General features: G+C 37.4%; 1 long non-coding RNA gene across 1 annotated transcript; it reads right to left on the bottom strand.

Annotated features, from left to right (window-relative positions):
- Nucleotides 1–6,073: 6,073 nt before the first annotated feature.
- LOC141504151 (uncharacterized) lies at nt 6,074–16,515 on the bottom strand. Its single transcript, XR_012473227.1, has 3 exons — nt 15,570–16,515; nt 12,982–13,031; nt 6,074–9,271 (listed from the first exon to the last, which is right to left on the bottom strand). It is a non-coding gene; the product is annotated as an uncharacterized LOC141504151 (long non-coding RNA).
- Between the last annotated feature and the right edge of the window lie 395 nt (nt 16,516–16,910).

Genomic DNA, 16,910 nt, shown 5'->3' with positions numbered 1-16,910 from the left:
TATTGCATTCACAGCCTCCTTTTCTGGTTGCATTTGTTTATAGCACCTGATTCACTCCTTGTAATAGAGGAGACAGGATGATCCTTGGTTCCCCATTGCCTATACCAGACCCTTCCTCTCCCACCATGTCTTAGTAACCTCTCCTCCTTAGAGATTCTTTCAATCCTGATTGATCACTCAGTCTGAGTTTTTTTCATTATCTAAAGACATTCTGCTTCCTTTAGTAAATACAAGAGATTGCTCCTAATCATTCTATCAAACTGTTTCTATAATTGTGCTAGAGGATGCAAAACACAAAAAAAACAGGAACTTCTAAGTACCAAAGCTAGAAGGGACGTCAGGGCAAATCTAGTCCAATTCCTTGTTTCAAAGATGAGGAAATGAAGGCCAGATTAGCAGAAAACAGCTGACATTTTAAATCTTCTAACAAGAGTCAGAAATAATACACGACCAAATGACTTTTCTTTCCCCTGCAGTGAAGAAACAAAGCCTTATGCAGCACTCAAAGATTTATCTGAATTTCCTCCCCAAAGATCCAATAGTTGAAGGAGGCCACTACTTTGAAACATTTGGTTAAAGTATCCTAAAAATGTGAGTGACTGTTTAATCTTATGTAGCATTTAAAAAGTATTTACATAGCACTTTAAGGATTGAAAAGCTCTTAATAGAGACTTCCTGGGTGGAGTCAAAATGGTGGTACAAAGATAGTAAAGTCTGGAAAAATTTCCCAAAGAACTCTTTTAAAAATTTTTACTTATTTATTTTTGAGTTTTACAGTTTTTCCCTTGATATTAATTTTCTCCTTCCACACCCCAGAGAAGGCAGTCTGTTAGTCTTTACATTGTTCCCATGCTATACATTAATCTAAGTTGAATGTGTTGAAATTGTGTTATAATAATCTGCTATTTGATAAAGCATACAAGGAATAACAAAATTATATAATAAGATAAGGGTTTTTTAAAATTAAAGGTAGTAGTCTTTGATTTTTGTTCAAATTCCACAATTTTTCTCTGGAAACAGATAGTATTCTCCTTCCCAGATACCCCAAAATTGTCCCTGATTGTAGCACTGATGGAATGAGGAAGTCCGTTGAGATTGATCATCAACCCCAAGTTGCTGTTATGGTGTACAGTGTTCTCCTGGTTCTGATCATCTCAGTATCAGTTCATGCAAATCCTTCTAAGTGTCTTTGAATTCCTATCTAATAGAACAATAGTGTTACATAATGTACATGTACCACAATTTTTTCAGCCATTCCCCAGTTGATGGATATTCACTCAATTTTCAATTCTTTGCCACCACAGACTGCCATGAATATTTTTGCACAAATGATGTTTTTATTCTTTTCCTTGACCTCTTCAGGGTTTAGACCCAGCAATGATATTGCTAAATCAAAGAGTATGCACAATTTTATTGCCCTTTGGGCATAATTCCAAATTGTTCTGAAGAATAGCTGGGTGAGTTCACAGCTCCAACAACAATACATTAGTGTTCCAAATTTCAAACATCCCTTCCAACACTGATCATTATCCATTCTGGTTATATTGGCCAGTCTGAGAGGTGTGAGGTGGCTTCTCAGAGATGCTTTAATTTACATTTCTCTAATTAGTAATGTGACTATAGATAGTTTTGTTTTCCTTGTCTGTAAATTGTCTCCACATATCTTTGACCATTACTCAATTGGGGAATAGCTTGTTTTTTTATACATTTGATTCATTTCTCTATATATTTTAGAAATGAGTCCTTTGTCAGAAATACCAGTTGTAAAAATTGTTTCCCAATTTACTACATTTCTTTTAATTTTGATTATGTAATGAAAATTATATAGTTTGCTTTTAATGATATTCTCCATGTCTTCCTTGGTCATAAACTGCTTCCCTTTCCATAGATCCAACAGGTAACTAATCCTTGATCTCCAAGTTTGCTTATAATATTGTCTTTTCTGTCTAAATACTAATCCATTTTGATCTTATCTTTGTATAGTGTGAGAGGTGTTGGTCTCATCCACTTTTCTGCAATACTAACAATTCTACCAACAGTTTTTATTGGAGAGATTTTTTCTTGGTTTTTTTTTTGTTTTGCAAGGCAATGGGGCTAAGTGGCTTGCCTAAGGCCACACAGCTAGGTAATTATTAAGCCTCTGAGGTCAGTTTTGAACACAGGTACTCCTGACTCCAGGACCGGTGCTCTATCCACTGTGCCATGTAGCCGCCCCAAATATCAGATAGTTTTGATGACTGATGCTTTTATAATATAATTTTATATGTGGTAGGGCTAAGCCACCTTAATTTTCATTTTTTCATTAAATCCCTGGAACATATGACCTTTTATTTCTCCATGTAAATTTACTTACAATTTCTTCTAACTCAGCAAAGTAATTTTTTGGAATTTTGATTTGTAGGGCACTAAATAAGTAGTTTAATTTAGGTAGAATTTTTTTATATTAGATCAGCCTATCCACGAGCAGTTGATATTTGCACAGTTATTGAAATCTGATTTTATTTGTGTGAGAAGAGTTTTGTAGTTATTTTCATAATGTTTCTGAGTCTGCCTTTTAGATAGACTCTCAAATATTTTATATTGTCTGAAGTTACTCTGAATGAGATTTCTCTTTCTTGTTCTTTCTATTCTATCTTGCTAGTCATAAATAGTACTGTTGAGGATTTGTGAGGGTTTATTTTATATCCTGTAACTTTGCTAAAGTTGCTAATAGTATCTAGTAGTTTTTTAGATGATTTTTTTGGGATTCTCTAGGTATACCATTATGTGAACTGCAAAGAGTGAGATTTTTGTCTCTTCCTTCCCAATTCTAATTCTTTGGATGTCAAGGGTCAGCACCTAAGAGTAATTTACACATGTCTTTGGTGACCTTTGCCACTGGAGATATGCATGTGTTCTTAATCACTATATGATACACTAACCATATGTGTGAAATACCTACAAAGGAATGTTCATTAGAAAGAATAGTATAACTCAATTTTGGATCAAATTCCAACTTATCCAAGAGAATACAAGGGGAGGAAAGGAATGAGAAAAACACCTTGGAGGTCAGGTAGGTGATAGAAGGGAGGAAATCTTGAGGAAGGGAGTAGTCAGATGTAAAATACTTTTGAAGAAGGCCAGGGTGAAAGGAGAAAGAGAATAGAATATATGGGGGATGGGGAATAACTTGGAGGGAAATACCATTTGCAATAGTAACTGTGTTGAAGCAATATTGAAACATTTAGACCGGATAGAGACCTCATTTTTGAAACATAAGTTACAAAAAAAATCATTTCTCAATTGATAAATGATCAAGAGATGTGACCAGTTCGTAGATAAGGTTATCAATGAAATCTATGTAAATCATGTCAAAAAAATGTCCGACCTCACTACTGATAGGAGAAATAGGGGTTGGAACATTTCTGATGTACTGTCTTAAACCTATTGTATTACCTAATAAATAGGAAAGAAGGGGAAAATGTCAACTGCTGAAGGGGATATTGATGCATTGCTAGAGGAGTTGTGAAGTGATTTTTCAATTCTATAGACCACTACGTCCACAGTGCAAATGAGTATAAAATGATGCCTATCCTTTGACTCAGTGATGTCACTGCTAGGTCTATATTCTAGCAGAGATGAAATATGGGAAGAAAACAACCTACATGTATATGTATATTTAGAGCAGTTCTTTTCTGGTGGAGCAGACTTGGAGACTGAGACAGAGATTATGTACCCATAAGCTAGGGGAATGACTGAACAAATTGTGGTATGTGTTTGAGATGAAATACTCTTCTGTTATGGGAAATGATGAACAGGGTGCTCTCGGGAAAAACTTCCTTGATCAAATAATGTATTGTATACAAAATAACAGCAATACTGTGGGATGATAAGCTGTGAATGGCTTAGCTTTTGCAATTAATACTGTGACTCAAGAGAACTCTGAAGGTCTTACTGCAGAGAATAATCTTTGTGCTCTGAAAGAGAGCTGATGATGTAGGAGAACAGATTTGAAGTATACTTTTTTGTAAACTTGATTTTTCTTGAGGTTTCCTCTGTTTTTCAATGAGGTGGGTCATTCTGCTTACTATTACAGTATCACCATTGTGGAAATGTTTATTCATGACTAAACATTGCTTTGTTATTGATGTGGAGTCTATTGGGAGGAAGGCAGAGAATTTGGAAATCAAGGTTTTGGAAGAGAATGTTCAAGTTTATTTTGACTTGTAATGAAAGTGTGGGGGTGGAGGAATAAAATGAAGGAAATAAACAAAAAGTAAGACAGAAAAGTCTGACATGGTTAAACAGCATATGGGAAGTGACTAATAAGGACATTTGCCAATTGGACTTTGAAAGTCTTGGGAAGTGAATTGATGGGTTTAAAGGAAAAATGGAAGGTATAACAGGCTTGGTTTTTCTGAACCATATGAGAGGTATATTTAACCTGAGAGATGGTTATATGTGTTGATGAATGCATTAACAGGTTTTGAAAATTAAATGAGCATTGTAAATCAAAAGTTATTCTTTTTTCCCTGGATTAGGGAATTCATATTTGACCTGAACTGAGTAATGATCAGATGTGATAATTGAAGTAAAATTAAATCCTAATAGTCATCTAATTTTGCAAATTTCTTGCTTGTGCTGTTGCCTAGGAAACAATGAGCTTAAGAGATACTTAATCCTTGGCATACTCCCCTTTCTTTACTTTTGGGATTTCTAAAGACTAATGTGAAAGTGATAACCACTATCTGTTTTTCATCTGAATCTTGAGATTTCATGGTCTAACCCATGCTAGAGCAATGCAATAAAAGAATGTAGTGGTTTAATGGCAGCCAGAAAGTGCTTAAAGATAATTTTTTTGGAGCCAATCTGTGATAAATACATAATGAAAGTATGCAAGCAATTTAGTAACAGCAATGATTTTTCAAAATGGGAAATCTATCTGTAGTTCGCATTTTGCTTTTCAACAAGAAATAATATAGGAATTTTGTTTTGATTTAACCCACATTTTAGTTCTGGAGGTAAGAAGAATAGGGCTATATAATAATTTGGTATTTGGCTTTAAGAAATTAAACTATATCAAAAAATCTTTTCTTTAGGTTATTATTCTATAAGAGAAAAGAATGACACATATTTTTTGGTCATATGGCTATAAAGTGGCAGGAAAGGAAATGTTAAAATCTTAATCTCATTTGTTTCATTTTTGTTTTTAATTTAAGTCAGTGGGGTTAAGAGTGATTTGCCAGGGGCAGATAGGTGGCTCAGTGGATACAACACCAGCTCCAGAGTCAGCAGTACCTGAGTTCAAATCCGGCCTCCAACACTTATTACCCAGCTGTATGGCCTTGGGAAAGTCCCTTAACCCTATTGCCTTCCAAAACCTAAAAAAACAAAACCAAATAAAAGGTCACACAGCACTTATTAAGAGTCAGAGGCTGAATTTGAACTCAGATCCTCCTGTCTCCAAGGCTGGTGCTCTATCCACTCTGCCACCTAGCTGCCCCACTCCTTATTATCTCTTGATTGATAACTCCCAATATATAGTCTGCTCTTCTGTGGAGGTTAATGTGAGAAAACAATTACGGAGGTTACATAATGTGATTTCTAGTAGTGAATGTCTTGATTGTGCAATGACTCAGTTTCATAAAAATTCTGCCAAGGAAAGATACTTTCCTAAGGTAGAAAATATTTAGTTTAAACAATAACATCAACAGTGTAAACCAAGTCTAGTACACATTGTTTATTGTGAAGCAAATAATTATGGTCTCCTTCTCTTTGTGCTCGTCTACCCCTTTTTTTTTTCCATCTCATATCCGTCAAGAGATTTTTCACATGGCCTGGATCCCATGTCCTATCTTTTCAAGCTGATAACATTCCCTTTTCTCTTAACTCTTTAGTCTCATCTTTTAGTTCATATCTTCCTTTTTATAAATGTGCCAAGACTTCCCTGTCCTGAAAAATCTTCACTATACTCTCTCATGCTCCTTTCCTACATTCATAAAAATACTTTTTGTTGCCTTTAATTTTTCTCCATTTCATCTTCTAGTCATTTACAATGTTTCATCTCATGACTCAAATAAAATTACACTCTCAGTATGTTAAAATGATCTTTAATTACCAAATCTGTCCACCATCTCTGTCCTGTCCACTTTCTTAATGTTTAGATGTCAGGCTCTTTGCTGCATTCATGATGTCTGTCAGGAGTTAAAGTCCATGTCATTTCTCTTGACCCTCATAATACTGTGAGAAAGGCGTTTTAATTATCCTCATTTTTTGAATAAAGAAACAGATGGAACAAGGCCTAGGGTCTTGCCTGTAGATACTGTTGTGATTTTAACTCAGATGTTGGATTGCACATCCAATATTCTTACACTTTGCAACACATAATGGTCTTGATCATTCTCTTCCTAGATACTATCTCCCCTTTGAGTTGTTTACAAAAGTGCTCTTTCTCCTTTCCTATGACTGCTTTCTTATTCTTCATGAATCCATTATGCATATCATTCCCACTAATTGAGGTGGTTCCCCAAGACTGTACAAGTCCCACATGTCCCTCTACATTCTTGCTTGTCTAGTTCATCAGCAAAAGGCAGCTTGGTGATACTGGAGAGAGCACTGGCATTGAAGTCAAGAGAACTCGAGTTCAGGTTTGTCCTCAGACACTTGACATTATCTGTATGACCTTGGACATGTCACTTATACCTGATTGTCTCGGATCCTGGACAATATACAGTCATCCAGATTGATATTTGGCCACTGGGCCCAGATGACTCTGGAGGAGCAAGTCTGGTGACATATTACAACTCCCACACACTCAAAATCCAATTCTTGGGCAAGTCATGGCATCATCTCTCTGTTCTAATTAAGATGCAAGGAGCTGATGATACAACACCAAAACATTTCATCAGCTCCTTGCATCTTAATTAGAACAACTATGCCAATTACTAGATTGGGAGATGGAATATTTTGATGAATGTGGAGAATTGTAAATACCCCCAAATATTTGTAGGAACTGGTTCAAATTGAAAAAGGAATGGGAAAACTATACTGATATATATATATATATATATATATATATATATATATATATATATATATATATTAATGGCAAGAATAAAATTAAATTCAATCTCAAAAGTTATGAATCTTGGTATTGAAAGTCTGGAATATACTCAGCTTGGTAGTCAGGACTGAGTGACAATAAAACCAAGTGTTTAGAGTCAGTCAAAATTTCTTCCTTGTCATCATTTCCTTGAGGAAGTGTTGCCTCTTGGCCATCATCAGTGGATTTAGGGTCTCCTGGTCTGTTCCCTTTGATATTCCCCATTTAATATTTGGAAACTTGGGCCTCAAGGTCCCACCCCAAGGCCAAACTGTATTATATCCTCAGGGATGTGTGGAGTTGAGTCTTCATTGTCTAAGCCCAATGAAGATATTGGTCTGTTAGAGCTGGGTCCCAGATTTCTATGTTTGGTTGCATTGGCTCCATGTGCCCTTGTTCAGACTAAAACAAGACCTGTGCATCAGGGCCTGGTATAGTCAAAGCCAAGCATGGAAGGAACCCTTACCCTGTGGGAGCAGGCAAGTGTTGTTTTCTGGTTATCTATGCTGACTTAATTTGAAGCTGATCCTTAATTTTCACCTGTTAGAACTGTAGAATGCTGGTCTTGTTTTGGTTACCTTGTTTTGTACTGTTTTTGTTGAGCTGAAATAAAAATCTATATTCAGGTCATGTGCAACTACAGTCAAATTCAAGTTCAGGTAGAGGTATGGCCCAATGATCAAACATAGGTGGAATTGCTGCCTGGATATTTATACCTGACATTTATGTTCTGGTGGTCCATTCCCTCTGTCTTTGTTGCCCAAAGTTCTGTAAACTGAGATCTGTGGTTTGTAACTTTTGCAGTCTTGTATTTACCGTTAGGTTTTGTTGTGGCTGGCAGGATGTTGCCATATCTTATGAAATTACAGGGGCTCTTCCAATTATGCTTGTGGCCTGGGGCTGTATCTAATGTCTATGTAACAAAGCCTAGTGGTCAGGGCTGGTAGGAGGAATAATCTGAGGGGAGAATAGAATTTTTTTTTTTTAAACAGCCCCAAAATGGTTTATTTTTGGCCTGGATCCAAAACTCTAAAGTTTTTTATGAGTGTTCCCAATATTCTTTTTTAATGCATCCTTGCTAGCAGAATTGGAGGAAGGGATGAGAGGAAGGAAGGGCATAATATTTGAAATGGATGAGGGTTAGTGGATGGAATGTAGAAAGGGCACTGACAAAGGTTTATACTGAGAACTCTGAAAAGCTTTCTCACCAATTGGTGACATTCTTTAGGCTGATCTTTGAAGACAAACCATCTGGGTCTATTTGACATCTCTTTGGCATCCTGTTTAGCCTCAGTTTGATAGACTGGCCCAATATGATACATGGCCTGTTGATCAGGCTCACTGAGAGTTGTTTGCTGTCTATCTTTGCTTAAGTAAGACTATAGGGCCCCTTGTCTCTCCACTAACGTATGTTCCTCTGCTTCTGACTGCATTGTTTCATTGTGTTCAAACTGGAGTTGCTGTGAATCCCAGGCATTAGGGTTTGGACTATCCTCAGTCGGATGTTCAGGGCTGACTGGGGATGCAATGCAGTGCTCAGGATCAGGTAAAGATGTTTTCTTGTCATCAGCACATAGAGGCAGTGTTGCCCCTTTGCCATCAACAGTCTGATTTGGGGTCTACTGGTCTGTTCCCTTTGATATTTCCCATTGATTAGTTCTTGGAGGGTCTCAGGGTCTACTTCCAACCCAACTATATCCTCAGGCTGGTGGGAAGGATTGACTTGAATTGCTCCTTGGTGTTTCAAGAGTAATTGAGGTTGAGTCTTCTTTGAAGATCTTAAAGTTGAGACCCTAAACTGTGAAGAGCTGGAGCCTGCACCCCTCCCTGAGATGAAACGATGTGTAGCAGGGCCTGTTCAAAGGCCACGTCTGAGCAAGGAGAGGTCAGGACTGGGAGGTGGTGCTGTTATATTGCTTCTTTTATGAAAGAGGGAAGATAACAAGCTTTTGGTCCTGGTCCACAGGGGTTGCTTGGTGTTTCTGGGTGATTCTTGTCCAGTAGGCCTGGAGGAAGGGATGGGAGGAAGTAAGGGAAAGGCATTGGGAAGGGAGGAGGGTTGGTGGAAGGGTTGAGGTGAGGGCATGGTAACATGGCCTTGAGAAACCCAAAAGGGCTCTTGCCCTATTGGAGCCAGCCGATGTGGTCTTCGAAACCTCAAGGTGGCTTCAGGGAGATCCCTTTGATATCCTGGAGATAAATGAGAGATTTGAGTTATCTCCCTAAAGAATCTGAAAGTAAGAATATGTCCTACCTTAACACCTTAGACATCTGATAATAAGAATATGTCCTAAATACATATTGCACAGAGAAGAGTATATAGGAAATACAATCATGAAAGAGCAATTGGAGGCCCAAGGGACATGATCTAATCCTTGTCTATATCTGCCAGTTGGGGTAGTATTTTAAATCTTATCAAACAATTTCATAAGCATCACTTCCATAATTCCATGATGTGTCCCTGATAAAACAAGGGAGATCTCATTTACACCATGTCACAGATGAGAGAAGATATTCCATAGAGAGAAAAATATTGACTTAATGTATTTAACAGATACAAACTTAGAGAAATCTGATAAGATATGCATGCACTAAAGCGCTAATGAAGAGTGGAATAAACTGGTACCATCAGACAACTTTGATAGATTGAAGTATTAGAACTGGTATTGTTACCAACTATGATTCCTGAGGACCGGCAATTCTATCTATCTTCCTGGCAGAAAGGTAAAGAGAATGGAATAGTGAGGTAGATGTTTTGGGGATCTTTGACTACATGAAAATTTGTTTTGACTGTATATTCATTACAAGGGATTTTCTGTGGTTTTGCTTATCATTATCAACTGGGAAAGGGGGAAATTTTGAAAGAAAATAAATAAATGATATTAAAATTGGAAAATAGAATGAAATGGGGCAACTAGGTGGCACAGTGGAGAGTGCATGGATGCTCCAGTCAAGAGGACCTGATTTCAAATTTTCAAATTTGGCCTCTGACACTTAATACTTGCCTGTGCGACCTTGGGCAAGTCACTTATTCCTGTTGCCTTAAATAAAAAAAAAAACAGAAAAAGAAAAACAACAAAAGAAAAGAAAAATAGAATGAAAGTAAAAATTATGTCATCTCATCTTACTAGCTAGAGAACTTTGGAGTGAGGAAGTTTGTTTCTGTTCACTTGTGACTGATCCTTCATGACATTATTGGAGGATTTTGGGGCAAAGATTCTGAAATGATTTGGCATTTCATTTTTATGTTATTTTACAGATGAGAAAACTAAGGCACACAGGATCAAGTGACTAGTCCAGAATCACAAAGCTAATTAATGTGTGAGGGCAGATTTGAACTCAGAAAGAGAAGTTTTCCTGTCTCCAGACTCAATCCATTGCACCACTCAAATGTTCCTAGGAAGATCTTGATTTAATTTTGTCCCTAACACTTATGGACAATAGGACCCTCCAGTATTTCAGAAAACTCCCTCAAGCCCTAAGCTAAAGTGTAATTTCTGTTGCTAGAAGGCCTCTGTTTCATGAAAATTCTGCACACCCATGAAATCATGGTACTATGGAAAGATCCGAACTCAGAAGACCCGAGTTTGATACTTGGTTACTTATCTGACCTTGGGTCATCAATTACAATGCATTTGTGATGGGATTTTATTTCCCATATAGCATCCTGAATGTCAGGACCTCAATGTAAAAATTGTTTTTCAAGGATCTTTCATTATAATAGGGGATAAAATGCATACATACAAAAGTATTCTCATAATATAGACAAAGTTAATAGAAGACGGAAATGGGGGAAAATCAGTAAAGACTTTCAGTAAAGACTTTCTCTGAAAGGAAATCTGGGGTTGAGAGAGAGAGAGAGAGAGAGAGAGAGAGAGAGAGAGAGAGAGAGAGAATGAAAATAAATTCCAGATTTCAGCAAGAGGTAATGCAAAGGCCAGATGTGAGAGATAGTGTTTTCTAAGCACAGAATTAGTTACAGGCTAAATAATGCAGAAGATAAAACATTGGATCTGGAGTTAGGAAGACTTGAGTCCTGGTTCAAAGTCACGAGACTAGATGTGTGTGATCCTAGGGCATGTCACTATTTTTCTTCAGGTTCCTCATCTGTCAAATGGGAATAATAGTCTCTACCTCCCAGGAGTATTGTGAAAATTAAATGAGACAATGGTAGCTATTTCTGTAGTCAGGTACATGTGACAAAGTTAAATAAGTTTCTAAATCTTTGCATTTCTGATAAAAGGGGAAAATACTGTTTTTTCAGCTATCTAAGAGTTAAAAATCTGAATGTGGTATCTGTGGGGGAATATGCAATCTGCCTTGTCAAGGCCTCCTCTTCTTTGTAGCCTGTAGATCTAGACTGTATCAATATTACCTAATCAGTTTTCTAATAGCACCAATCAATTCCTTTACCCGGGTGAATAAAGCATAAAAATAAGAAACATCTTGGAGGAAGAGAGAGGCATCCTATACTTGTTGGTAAATATTCCCTTCTGCAGTGTAAGTGGGATTCTTATCAATTTTAATTGGAAGCAGATATTATGACTTATAATAAGACCATAATGTCCTCTATATGAAATCTCATTGGTTGCCTAACTATAACCTTTTCCCTTTCTCTATAAATATGTCCTCAAACTTTGTAGCTCAGTTAATATCTTTACACATGTCATTCACTATAGGTTTCTAGTTTAAGATCTTAAGAAAATACAATTTCTTGGGTAAAGGATCTTTTAGTTATGACTTTTAAAGTCTTAAGAAATTGAAAATAAACACAAATATACGCTAGGTAGGAGTTGGATCTTGAATCAGAATGACCCGAGTCCAAATCTGGTCTCAGACATTCACTGCTATATGACCCTGGGCAAGTCACTTAACCCTCAATTTCTCCTCATAAGAAAAATAAGCAGGAGAAGAAAATGGCAAATCACTCTAGGATCTTTGTCAAGAACACCCCAACATGTCATGAGATTGGACATTACTGAACACTAAAGGTGTACCAAACTAGAGAATAACATGGTTAAGACCTACTCTGAGGCAAAGGCAATTTGGCAGCTGAGTAGAGGATGGATTGTACCTTGACAATCAAAGGGAAGCATCACAAATTGCTGGAACAAGTCAAATGGTTTCTCTCGCCTTTTTTTCTTCATCTTTAAGATAAGGGGATTTCCAGGAGGCTAGAGGTTTCTAAGAACCCTTCTCAATCTCATTTATGAAATCACAGGTTTTGGAAGAGCTGAGGCAAAGTGAAGTGAAAAGAACCAAGAGATCATTGTGCATAGCAGCATCAATATGCTGATGATGCTGATGGTCAGTTGGGAATGATTTACTATTGTGATAAATTCAGTGATCCAAGACAAGTGCAAAGGACTTTCAGAAAAATTCTACCATCAACCTCCAGAAAGAGAACTGATGAAATCAGATTGAAGTAAATTTTTTTCACTTTATTTTTCTTGCTATTGGGAAATGGCCAAACCAGAAATATGTGTTACAGGATTTCACAGGTATGGTTGATATGTATGCCTTTACATGAGTGAGAGAGACACATAGGGATGGAGAGAATTTGGAACAAAAAATTTTAAGAAAAAGTAAAAAAAGATTACTGGTCTGAGAGGCTTTTTAACCATGCCTGGATCTCCATTTTAACCAACTTATAATACTTAGTTCTACTATAAAAACTAAACCCTTTAGAAATCTTTTTTTTCTCATTTGTCAACATTCTCTTGATTTCAGGAGTTAAAGTGTTTCTACACCTATATTTTGGTGATTAATATAGTCTGAATCCTAAAGAGACTAAGGTACTTGCCAAAAGTCAAGTATGGAAAATCCAGCTACAAAGATGGGGTAGGTGGTGGGGAGAGAGGAGGAATGGAAAGGTCTCGAATGAAAATGAAAATTCTCACCAATGGGAACTGTTCTATTTTTTATCCCCATTTCTTGCCACAAGGATTTCCTGGGGATGGGAAGAAAAAAAAAAGAAAAAAAAATGAAAATGCAGTTAAATAAGGATGTCAGCATTTTGATTTTAGTTTTCCTTTTAACCAAAAGATTCTCAGTCCATTTGATGACTTGGTTGCTTTTACTATTACCTCGATTTCTCTTTAAATCTCTTTCCCATGTCCTTATCCTTCAAACCATTGGCTTACCCTGCATTCTTTGAACATCTCCTATTTCCATCCCCTCTCAGTGGCTGTCACCCATGTTTGGAATACTCTGTCCCCCAACCCACCCACCTCCACCTCTTAAGACTTCCTACTTGCATTCCAGCAGCTCTGCTAAAGACTACTTTCTGCAGAGGAGGATTCTTGATGCCTCACCTCCACGTTTGCCTGCCTATCACTAAGCCTTAACACCATGGCTGATGCTAATACCATGTTTGTTGACTAATAGTTCCACAGTTTCCTTAGGACCAGAAAGCCTCAACCCAACTCAGAAAAAAAATTGAGGAGAAGAAAGAGATCCTCCTGAGAGAACCATATGGTCCTGGGCCCCCAAAGAAGAAGAGAGGCACTTCTTTGGACATCTAGAAAATAAGACTTGAGTTCTTTGACTTGATGCATTTAAATGGAGACCTGAGGGGTCTGTGATATCACAGAGCAGGAGCGGTGTGTCCATCACATGACCAGAGCTGTTTCATATATGAAGGGGTCTTGAAAGATCACCTTTATCCTATGATAAGCAATCCTTATAACCTAAACACTCCAACAGACATTAGGGAATTCAGCCTTTCAATGAACCCTTGAAAAATGTGAGATGTGTTATTATTATTATTATTATTATTATTATTATTATTATTATTATGCTATTTAAACACTAGTTTTGGGGGCTTAGCATGAATAAAGGGAGCAGTCTCTAGGAAAATCGGCAGCTCCGAGAAAATCTAAAGTAACATTTCCTTTAATAAACTAGATAGAATATATTGATTTATATAATTAATTAAAATTAATTGACTGTCTTCTGAATTCAAATGTAGAGATGCATTGCCAAGGCTGTTTTTGAAATTTGGGGAGAGGGGGAAAGAGAACAAGGAGAAACTTGAACAGGGGGCAGGGCGAATACCAATTTGAATTCTCAAAATAGGATTCAAGTCTCTGATCCAAAGCTCTATCCATTCTCTCTGAACTCTCCAAGTAAGTCTATGAGATCTTGTTCTCACTAAAGAGGTCAATTCAGAAATACCTTTGGAAACAACCTTGCCCACTGTTGGGCAGCATACCCTAAGGAGATAAAAAGAGAAATAACAGTGGTCAACATATTTTGAAAATAATTTTGACAGTACCTTTGGTGGTAACAAAGGAACAGAAACAAAGTGAGTACCCATCAACTAGGGAATGATAAACAATCTTAGGCTGTATTAACTGAATTGTTAGTTTGCTTGGACCAATGGTAGGGTCTCTCTAGGTGGTGCAATGAAAAGAGCACTGGGCCTGGAGTCAGGAACACCTGCATTGCAATGGAGTATCAGTTACTTACAAGGTTTAACATCCTGGGTTAGTCATTTATTTTCATTCTTTCCTCCTTCTAATTCCTCATTAACAGGATCTCTGAGGACACTCCATCAATACAGAGGTGTTCCTCCTCTGCAACTTAAATTGTTTTCAGCCCTGCGAGTCTAAGTTCCTTGCTCGGGGGCAGTGACTACTATGTTTCAGAGGGGACACATACTTTCAAATTACCAGACTAGCTGCATCTATTATGTCATGAAGAAAGTGGAATATTATTGCACTGTGAGAAACAGAATACAAGCAGTTTACACAAATATAGGACTACCAATAGAACCAGAAGGACAAAAATCCAGTGACTGTAAGAGAGGTAGATTTACCTAGTGACAGGCAAGTAAAGTTTAGAGGGGCATTTACTTGATGAGCTGAAGAGCCACAATGGAATCCTGACATAATTTTACTCTGAACACGTCTTTTTTGCCTCCCTGAGTCTCTATTTCCTTAACTATAAAAGAGATTAAATACTAAAAGTTTTGATAGAAAAATGTAAAAGCATGCATAAAACTTCCCTTCTGGGTTTCCCTGGGAAAGAGCAAGAAGCTGAAGAAATAGAACCCAAATCCTTTACTTGGTTTACATCTTCTAGGGACAAAATTGTAAGTAACTCAGAAAAAATTCATTGTTTTAGAAAACTGCTATTAATTTATCTTTAATCACTTTCCCCATTTATTAAGGATATATTTCTCTTCTCTCCCTTCAAAAAATTATTTATAGTAAGTAATTTAGAAAAAATCAATTTGGATATTGATCACTTCCAAAATTTTGTTTTTCATTCCTTTCTAGTTTTCTATTAATCTTTACCTTGGGTTGCCTAACCAAAGGAAAAAAAAAAAAGAACCAGAACCTGAGAGCTAAGTGCAGGTCACTCTTGAGAGCAAACTGATCTCCTATTCTTGGTCCAGGAGTCCATGCCTATTACATTTGCCCTAAGAAAAAAAAGGTTTCCTCTCTAATAACCCTTCCTAAACCAAGCCTACAGGATCTCTCACCAGCAAGGTCTGGAAGATGAGGAAACAGGTCTTTCCAAGTTCTGGGAGGTCAGTCTCCTGCTGATCAATCAATCCTTAAAAGGCCCCAGTAAGGGCAGAGGCCTCAGGAACTTGGTGCCTAGAATATGGTAAAATGAAGTTAGTTCAGGAAGCAACACTTCTCTAATTAGAGGACTATGTCCTGGAGTGAAGAGCAAATTCAATTTGCCTCTTCAGACCCCTAAAATTGGACTGAGTCTTTGGACCTGCTACTCAGGCTGTTTAATACTCTAAGAGGATTATGACATCCTAAAGCACTTTGTGTCCCTTTGAAGTCAGAGCTTCCCCTTATCTCTAGGAGACCAGTCATTGTGTTTCCAGATCCCGAAGTACAAGGGTGGGAAAGAGAAAAATTAAAAGTTTTAGCAAACAAGTCATTGACAAGTGGTAGAGAAAGCTCCTCTGTTAACCATCTTAGAGAGGATGAAGTACTCCTTAAGAGATATTGCCATGTGGAGAAAAATTCACAGTAGTAATGGCCAAGTTGAGAGGGAGTTAGGCTGAAATAAGTGATTTCCTTAAATAGCTTTCTGTGCTAGGAGGAATGTGACTGGTCTTTAAAGAATAGGGAACATCTGGTGTCATGTAGAGAACACTGAGTACTCCTCCGGAGTGGTCCTTAAGGAGGGGATGATACCTGCCAAAGGTAGAGTAGCAGTCACGCAGTCACATATACTGTGTGGTGTGTGTGTGTGTGTGTGTGTGTGTGTGTGTGTGTGTGTGTGTGTGTGTGTGTGTGCTACACCTCTAATGGGTGTGATCAAGGTCAGGCTACTGCTAAAGTCTAGAGTGCCTTATGAATAAGGGAATAAAAGAGCCAAAAACGAAATGGAGAATATTTTTTCAGCAGAGAAAAGAAATTAAAAGATTTATTTCCAATAAAAAAAAAGATTCCCCTGTTTCTCTGAGCCAGTAGTCTCCCTGCTTTAATTGAAAGTTCAGAGAAAAACTATCCACTTACTGAACAGTGCAAGTACCTGGGTCATATAAAGAGCCTTGACTTGATGCTGTAAAGGTAGAAGACTAGAGCACAAAATATTGCTTCAATTGAACAATGAAGGACTAGCAATCCTTACTCAGACACAGCAATAGCAAGAGTCAAACTCATTAAAAGGGATAAAGGGGGAAACCAAATCCTCCTCAAAGCGATCCTACACAATCAAGTAATTTCAATGCCCCAAGCAGCATAGAATCCAAATTCCTAGAGCAGAAGCTAAAAGAGTTACAGGTAGATATATAAAAACCATACTGGGGGTAAGGGGGGGGCAGTGCAACCTCCCCCTATATATATTATTTCTTCTT

This window comes from Macrotis lagotis, unplaced genomic scaffold, assembly GCF_037893015.1.
Source record: "Macrotis lagotis isolate mMagLag1 unplaced genomic scaffold, bilby.v1.9.chrom.fasta BILBYCTG419, whole genome shotgun sequence".
NCBI lineage: Eukaryota > Metazoa > Chordata > Mammalia > Peramelemorphia > Peramelidae > Macrotis > Macrotis lagotis.
The sequence above is the reverse complement of the archived record's forward strand: the minus strand, read 5'-3'. Positions and strand labels throughout refer to the sequence as shown.